General features: G+C 36.4%; 1 long non-coding RNA gene across 2 annotated transcripts in view; it reads right to left on the reverse strand.

The window, feature by feature from the left end:
- Positions 1–5,097: 5,097 nt before the first annotated feature.
- The window catches only part of LOC116083625, a 34,508-nt gene continuing 31,034 nt past the window's right edge, over positions 5,098–8,571 (reverse strand). For both annotated transcript variants that reach the window (XR_004115811.1, XR_004115812.1), the window contains one exon: positions 5,098–5,230. This is a non-coding gene — a long non-coding RNA (uncharacterized LOC116083625). The remainder of the gene's footprint in view (positions 5,231–8,571) is intronic.

Consider the following 8,571-nt stretch of genomic DNA (forward strand, 5'->3'; position numbering starts at 1 on the left):
AAGAGATGCCCGTGATCATACAAGAAGCCTATAGAACTCCAAATCGACTGGACCAGAAAAGAAATTCTGGACCAGAAAAGAAATTCTTCCCGCCACATAATAGTCAAAGGACCAAGTGCACAAAACAAAGAATACTAAAAGCAGTAAGGGAAAAGTTCAAGTAACATATAAAGGCAGGCCTATCAGAATTACACCAGACTTCTCACTAGAGACTATGAAAGCTAGAACATCCTGGACAGATTTCATACAGACCCTAAGAGAATACAAATGCCAGCCCAGACTACTATACCCAGCAAAACTCTTAATCACCATAGATGGAGAAACCAAAGTATTCCATGATGAAACCAAATTCACACAATATATTTCCACAAATCCAGCCCTTCAAAGAGTAATAAATGGAAAACTCCAACACAAGAAGGGGAACTAGATCCCTGAAAAAGCAAAAATGTAATCTTCCAACAAAACCACAAAGTAGATTTCTAAGTTTATTTTGATCTGCTGATAGAAAATGAACATTGTCCTATCTTGAAAGGAAGGTGAATCAATTCATTATCGTTAAGATTTAAGTTAGTGAGTTCCTGGAACTCACAAAACTGCACAGGGAGTGCTTTGATTTTGTTCTTGCTGAGATCTTAACTCTGAAGTGACTTTTGGAGCATGGAGTTACACAAGGAAACACTAAATGTCTCCAGATGATTATCATTAAGATTAAGCTCTTGAAGGTGAGTAAGGTCTCCAATTGTAGCTGGAAACTTTTTTATACAGTTGTGACTCAGGTCTAACTTGGAAAGATTTTTTTTAAGCCCAGCATATACATATCAACTTGGGTAACAAGCCTGAAGATGATCCAGAGAATATGGAAACTTCCATCAAAAGCACAGTGGTTCCATGTCAGTACCCACATCTGGAGTTAAGCAGCACATGAGGAATGATATAATTAAAGACCTCCCTGCTTCTTCTTCTCTGGGAAAACACCAAATGGCTGATTTTTCCCAGACACTGGAGCAGCAGGAGGGCCCGGAGGACCCGGAAACCCAGGATTAGGAAGCCGAGGTGGCTTCCACAGATGATTTGGCAGCGGTCTTAGGGACCTTGGTTGTGGTTGAGGCTGTGGTTGTGGTCAAGGCCATGGGGCTCGCGGAGGTAAAGCTGAAGACCAGGAGTGGATCATCGTCACCAAGCTGGGCCGCCTGGTTAAGGACATGAAGATAAAGTCTTTGGAGGAAATCTACCTGTTCTCCCTGCCCATTAAGGAGTCTGAGATCATTGGCTTTTTCCTGGGTGCATCCCTAAAGGATGAGGTTCTGAAAATCATGCCAGTACAGAAGCAAACTCCTGCTGGCCTGTGGACCAGGTTCAAGGTATTCGTTGCTATTGGGGACTTCAATGGTCACCTTGGTCTTGGTGTTAAATACTCCAAGGAGGTTACCAATGCTATCTGAGGGGTCATCATCTTGGCCGTTTTCCATCGTCCCTGTGCGGAAAGGCTACTGGGGGAAACAAGTTTGGCAAGCCTCACACTGTTCCATGCAAGGTGACAGGCCGCTGTAGCTCTGTGCTGGTGATCTCATCCTTGTCCCTTGAGGCACTGGCATTGTCTCTGCTCCTGTGCCCAAGAAGCTACTGATGATGGCCGGTATAGATGACTGCTACACTTCAGCCAGAGGCTGCACTGCTACCCTGGGCAGCTTTGCCAAGGCCACCTCTGATGCCATTTCCAAGACCTACAGCTACCTGACACCCAACCTCTGAAAAGAGACTGTGTTCACCAAGTCTCCTTACCAGGAATTAACTGATCATCTTGTGAAAACCCACACCAGAGTCTCTGTTCAGAGGTCCCAGGCTCCAGCTGTGGCTACCACATAAGGGTTTTTATATGAAAAAAACAAATGAAATAAGTCTCTTTTCAGAAAAGACCTTTGCCCTTGTGAGGGTAATGTGATACAAGTGGTGGGATCTTTTAATGCTGAACTTGTTAATGTGTTGATGTTCTCTCCAAGGGTTATTCTGGACAGCAAATAGCCCTTGTGAGATTGGACGGTATTGGGCTTTCACAGATGGTGTCAATTTGATATTTTGAAAATACCTAATCTATGAAAATCTATCAAAGTTTGGATACAATAAGCCAGTACAATTCCAATGTCATATTTTCCCTGAAGAAAAGCAATTTTAGCATTAACAGAATGTACAAAATATCCTGGATAGAAAAATCACATTCCATATGAGGTCATTTTGTCATAGCCATGGAAGGGAGTATAGCCTACTAGTGGCATAAAAGAGATTTTAGATAAATGAATCTGAGTTGTCTTCCAGTTGTAAATGCATTAGCTAAATCTCTTGTGTTTTAAGATAGATAACAAAAATGCATCTTGGCTAAAATATTACCTCTTCATTAAATGATGTGAAACTTCGGAAAAAAAAGAATTAAGGATATGTGAAAAAATATGCAAATTACTCAATAAAGTTTTAATAGTTTTCTAAAATTGTACTATGCCATTGTTGTTTTGTAAATGACAATAAAATACTTTCATAAAAGCTTTTCTGGCAAAAAAAGAAAAAAAAAGAAAATATGAGAGGTTTCATAACTTCACATTTGAAAACAAAGAAACAGTAATCAAAGCACTATGGAACTTGAGTTTAAAACAGACATTGACCAATGTACAAGGTAATAAAGCCCGATATAAGCACATACATTAATTGTAAATTCCTAATTTTAAAGCAACAAAGGAAAGAAAATGGGGACAGTGAACAGTCTACTTATTGTTAGGAAGAGGGTATCTCAAAGAAACAAATGACTATTACACTCTAAAAAACAGAATAATCAAACAAAGATGGATTAAATATCTGAATGCATGGCCAAAAACTATGAAAAAAATACAGCTAAGAAAAGTAATGGGAACTAAGATAGCTCACTCAGGGTGATATTTTTTAGTTCCATCCATTTGCCTACAAAACTCAGGATGTCCTTGTTTTTATTAGCTGAATAATATTCCATTGTGTAAATGAACCACATTTTCTGTACCCATTCTTCTGTCATGGGACATCAAGGTTGTTTCCAGCTTCTGACTATCACAAATAAGGCCACTGTGGAAGACAGGACATCAAGTGAGGGATGGGGTGGCCTTCTCACAGTCACATCTCTGACTCATAATTGTTGCTGTCTGAAAGAATTACAGGGATGGAAATGGAGAGGATCCTGAGGAAAGGAAGGTCCAGAGACAGGCTCAAAGCAGGATCCAGCTCAAGGGGCGGGCCTGACACTTACTGAGGCTATGGAGCACTCACAAAAAGGGACCTAGCATGACTGCCCTCTGAAAGGCCCAACAAGCAACTGAAAAAGTCAGATGCAGACATTTGCACCCACCCAATAGACAGAAGCAGCTGATCCCTATTCTTCAATTAGGGAAAGCTGAAGAAGCGGAGAAGAAGGGGGATCCTATAGCAAGACCAACAGTCTAAATTCATGTGGATCCCCTAGATATCTCAAATACTGGACCACCAAACATAAAGCATACACCAGCTAATATGAGGCCCCCAACACCCATAGAGTAAAGGACTTTCAGGTCTGTGCTCACTCAGAGATGATGCACCTAACTCTCAAGAGACTGGAGGCCCCAGGAGTTTAGAGGTCAGGTGGGGTAGGGATGTGAGGGCATCCACGTGAAGAGAGAGTGGGTGTGGAGGAGGTGTGGGATGTGGAGCAGTCGGAGGGTACGGGGGGAGGGAATGGAATATGGAGTGTAAAAATAAATTAATTTATAAAAAAAGAAAAGTAATGGGAAATAATTTTTTACAACTTTCATTTATTGTCATTTTTGGGGGGTAGAATAAGATTAAGCAAAATAAAAGTTTTAAAAACAAAGAAAAAAACTATAGAGGAAACAGGAATATATAAAATTTGAAGGTATCTGTACTACAAAAGAAACAGTAGAAAAGCAAATAGCCCTAAAAATATGGCTTAAAGGAAATATTACTAAAATTATTATTATCATTTCAATTCATATATTCATACTTTATTTTACAGTACTTTATTATTTTTAAAAAAAATTCTTATACAATATACAATATATTCTGATCACAATTGCCTTTTCCCCAAATCCTCCCTAACTTTTTTCTTATCAGAATACTATGAAATATAAACATACATAGATGTGAAAGATTGACCTTATACCTTTTTCTTAAAAACTATTTTACATATAATGCCGCAACTGAGCTACATACAAATAAGGAACTAAGCAGATTATGTAAAATTTAAATATTTATTGTTTAAAAAGACTTTCTCTGATAATTGCTCATACTAATGATGAAAATTTAGTGTGTTAATAAAGATAATGTATTGAAGATATTATCAAGATTCTTTACCTTCCACCTTACATCCTAGTCAATGAGCACATTAAAAAATTGATTAGCGGGCTGGTGAGATGGCTCAGCAGGTAAAAGCACTGACTGCTCTTCTGAAGGTCCTGAGTTCGGATCCCAGCAACCACATGGTGACTTACAACCATCCATAGTGAGATGTGTCTGAAGACAGCTACAGTGTATTACGCTGAAGAGAGTGGCGCTAGAGCGAGCAGAGGTCCTGAGTTCAGTTCCTAGCGGCCACATGATGGCACACAGCCCTCTGTACAGCTACAGTGTTTTCATACACATAAAAAATAAAAATAAATAAATCTTTAAAAAAATTGGTTAGCAATGATAGATCTAACAAATATTTAATGCTTAGTCTGAACTTAGTCTTACAAAATGATATACAACAGAGATAATATGAAAAAGCATTTAAAATTTCTTATTACGGTAATTCCAAATTGTATATTTTGTTGTTGTTTATTATTAGGCCACCTGAGTATATATAAATATAATTTCAAGCCTATGATGTGCAAAAGAATTGAGGGCTGAGGCGGTGACTTTTCATGAAGCTAGGGTTTCTTTTATTCTCTAGTGTAAATGTAATGAAAGAATTGCTTTCTCTGCAGTAGAGTGAACTGAAGGTCATCATCAATTCTGTTTACTCCTGTGGTAAGTGACTCCACTGCTCGTAAATATTTCATGATGCTATGTTATAAATAACATTTTATGTAAAAGAAAATCAGGCCAAGGTTTACTAAGTGTTTCTTTAATCATTTCAAATATATCAAGGAAATAGCTTCAACCATTGTGTGTGGACTTTGCTTCATCTCAGAAGAATTGCTTTTTCAAGAATTTTATGATGATGAAAATGTGAGATGCCCATCTGTTGAAATAAAAAAGAACTTGTTGTAAGATAAATTGGAATAAATTCAGATTTATTACTTTTTGAGATGTTTCAAGGAGAAGCATTAACATGTGCATAGTGTATTTTTCTGATTAAGTCTAAGGGGCTAAAACAGATATAATATGTACAAATTTTCTAAAAGTAAATATTTATACAGAAACTAGTTCCCCCCCAAAAAAACCCACAGAACTCATTTTATTCATCTTTCAAGATATGTAAAAGCACTTGGAAAATCTTGTTTTCATCCATTAAAATAAATTTTCTAGGTATTTAAAATGCAATAATGTATTTTCATAACTACTCAATTTTCAAATCATGAAAACTATGTTTTATTTTAGTTGTACATATGTGACCTGTGTATGTGTGTGCATGTGAGTGTTCACATTTTGGAGAACAGATGTCACTGGTATTTTCTCAATAATCTCTTGATACAGGATCTATCCTTGAACCTGAGGCTAATTGATCATGCTAGATTAACTGGGCAACTAGTAATTATCAGGAACTCTCATAAATCCACTTCCTTAGCACTTAGAATTCAGAACACACTGCATAGACTTGCTTTATATTTTGGTACTGGTGATCTAAAACATAGACAGTTATACATGTGACACAAATACGTCAGTGACTGAGCCATGTCACTAGTCTAGAGAATTCCCATAATATTCCAGAGTTGGGGGACTTGCTTTGAAGTAGACATATTTGGGTCTGAAGTGGTGGGTCTGTAGGGCAAGGGGCAAATTCTTCTCCCAGATAGCCAACTTCTTATTAAGCTCAAACAAGTAATACATGACAATTGGTGAATATAATTTATGTACATGTGGGATGAAAAGGAGTTTCAGTCACCAGATTTATGAGACAAGAACATTTACCTACTGAGCTACCTCACTGGCTACAATGTTAATTTGAAAGTTTCTTTATTGAAATATAATGTATCTTTAAATATATCCTTCCTACTCATAGACATCCTTGTCAGAATATATTTTCTAGTTGTTTGAGCATTATTTTTTCCCTTCTTGCAAATTCATGTGTATAAAATTCATACACTGACCATGCTAACCTTCCAAATCTCCATAACCCTCATCCATCATCCACCTTCCATTCTTTCTGGAGTTTATGTCTACTTGTTTGATTTTTGGGGCCACCCTACATGAAGGTTTACCAAAGTCATTCGTGTAACATGGATTTGGTACATCCTTTGAAGTGTGGTTGACTCAACAGAGAATAAACCACCAATGACACTGATTCTTCCAGAATCTGGTAAAGGCTCACATCTTTAGAGCTCCTCTTTCTTCTTTGACTGATGATGAGGTTGGTCTTAAAATTTTGACAGTTTTCTTTATCTTTTTCAAGGTATTCATACCCTCTTAATTTGAAAACTTTGTTGAGATTTTTCCACAATAAATCACATATATTATGCTCTTTATTCGTAATTTTAATAATGTATATTGAAATAATTCACAGAGTAAGATACATTATAGCTCTGAGTTGACTAGGAAAATCTAGAAAATTGAAGAAATAATTATTGTCTGTAAATGTAAATGAGGTCTTCATTGGATACATTATATCAAAGCTCTGTGTATTTTATGCACAAATTGAGTAACAGAGAGGTATTCGACAAGTGGTAGAGGAACATAAGCTATCAAACTGACTTAAGGACAAACTTTTAGTTTGAGTTGAATTGCAGGTGTAACTTGGGTAAGCAGGTGCAATCAGTATTCAAAAACTCACCCAGAAAGAAAATGTGTGAACTGGTGAGCAGATGGAATAAATAGTAAAAGCTTACCCATAAGGAAAAACACGAGATTAGATGGATTCACTGAATCTCCTCAAAGAGAGTTAATAATGTTCTTTACCTATTGGACCCTTGAGGTACAAAACATTTTATGACCTTTTAATTATATTGGCAATTCAATTCAAAAATGTATTGCAATGAGTATACTATTCTAATATTGCATCCTAAATATGTATGAGTGTTTGAGAAAGAAGGAAGGAGGGAGAGACAGAGACAGAGAGGGAGAGGGAGAGAGAGAGAGAAAGAGAGAAAGAGAGAGAGAGAGAGAGAGAAAGAGAGAGAGAGAGAGAGAGAGAGAGAGGTCACGTACCAGGACAGAATGAAATTCATCATAGACACTGAGGATTAATTTAAATACTTTAAATTCAATTAATGAAATAAGCCTTTCAAACACCATGACATACAATAGGGATTATGACCATAATAGGGATTTGGGACAGTGGGGAAAGGAAAAGCACAAGAACAATCTCTATTAAAAATTGTGATATTTATATCAGACACATTTTCTGTTGATTTAAAAAAATAATTTTAAAAAACATCAAAAAGAATAACAGCAAAGTACTTAGGTAAATATATTTCTTATACCTAATATGACAACAAGAAATCCAATAAAAACTCATAGGGTAACTGCACATATAAATAGTGACGACCTGTAACTGCACAACAGATCTTAGTTATGACAATAACAGCAGCAGTGATAAAGGAAAACAAATAGATTAATCAAATGTCATCAACTTTACATCTTTTTATCTTTCATCAAAAATGGTAAATTACTTCAAATCATGAATATGTTACTGAGAAAAAGAAAAGTGATTTACATATCACTTATGCAATAAAGAAACTGTGACCAGTAATAATGTCAACATCTGTGGGTGTTTACACATATAGTCCTTCCCTCTTGAGGAGAACAAACAGATTTTTCTCTAGGAAGGTGTGTAGAACAAACACTAAAGACATTTTTATGTCTCTCCTGAAGGCAGTGTAGGCTGAGCATGTTCACATTCTTTATACATACAGTGTTTTTTTTTAACCAACAAACATCAGACTGTTCAATGTAAATCATCTCTTGATGATTTTTAGAACCCAACAGAATATAAATGTCACATAAAATATCATTTATGGCATTGTTTAGAGAGTAATTACAATTCAGTTTCAATACTGAGTATGAAGTAATATGCTAAATTGTATGAACATGAATGAAAACCTTTGGTTATGCAGTCTGACAGAATGAAGAGTCCCACTGCCCAATAATGAAAACAAAAGGTGGAGAGAGAGAGCTCAGACTGTAAATACAAGACTATTCTTGTATACATGAGAAGTTGAATTTAATCTTCAGAACTCTGTTAAAAAAGTCAGCCATATATGCACTCTCCGATAAGTGGTTATTAGCCCAGAAGTTTGGAATACAGGAAGAACAACCCACAAACCACAAGGAACTCAAGAAGGAAGATCAAAAGGTAGACATTTCATTCCTTCTTAAAAGGGGGAACCAAATATCCATGGAAGGAGTTGCAGAGATTAACTATGG

Source organism: Mastomys coucha, unplaced genomic scaffold (assembly GCF_008632895.1).
Source record: "Mastomys coucha isolate ucsf_1 unplaced genomic scaffold, UCSF_Mcou_1 pScaffold8, whole genome shotgun sequence".
NCBI classification, from domain to species: Eukaryota; Metazoa; Chordata; class Mammalia; order Rodentia; family Muridae; genus Mastomys; species Mastomys coucha.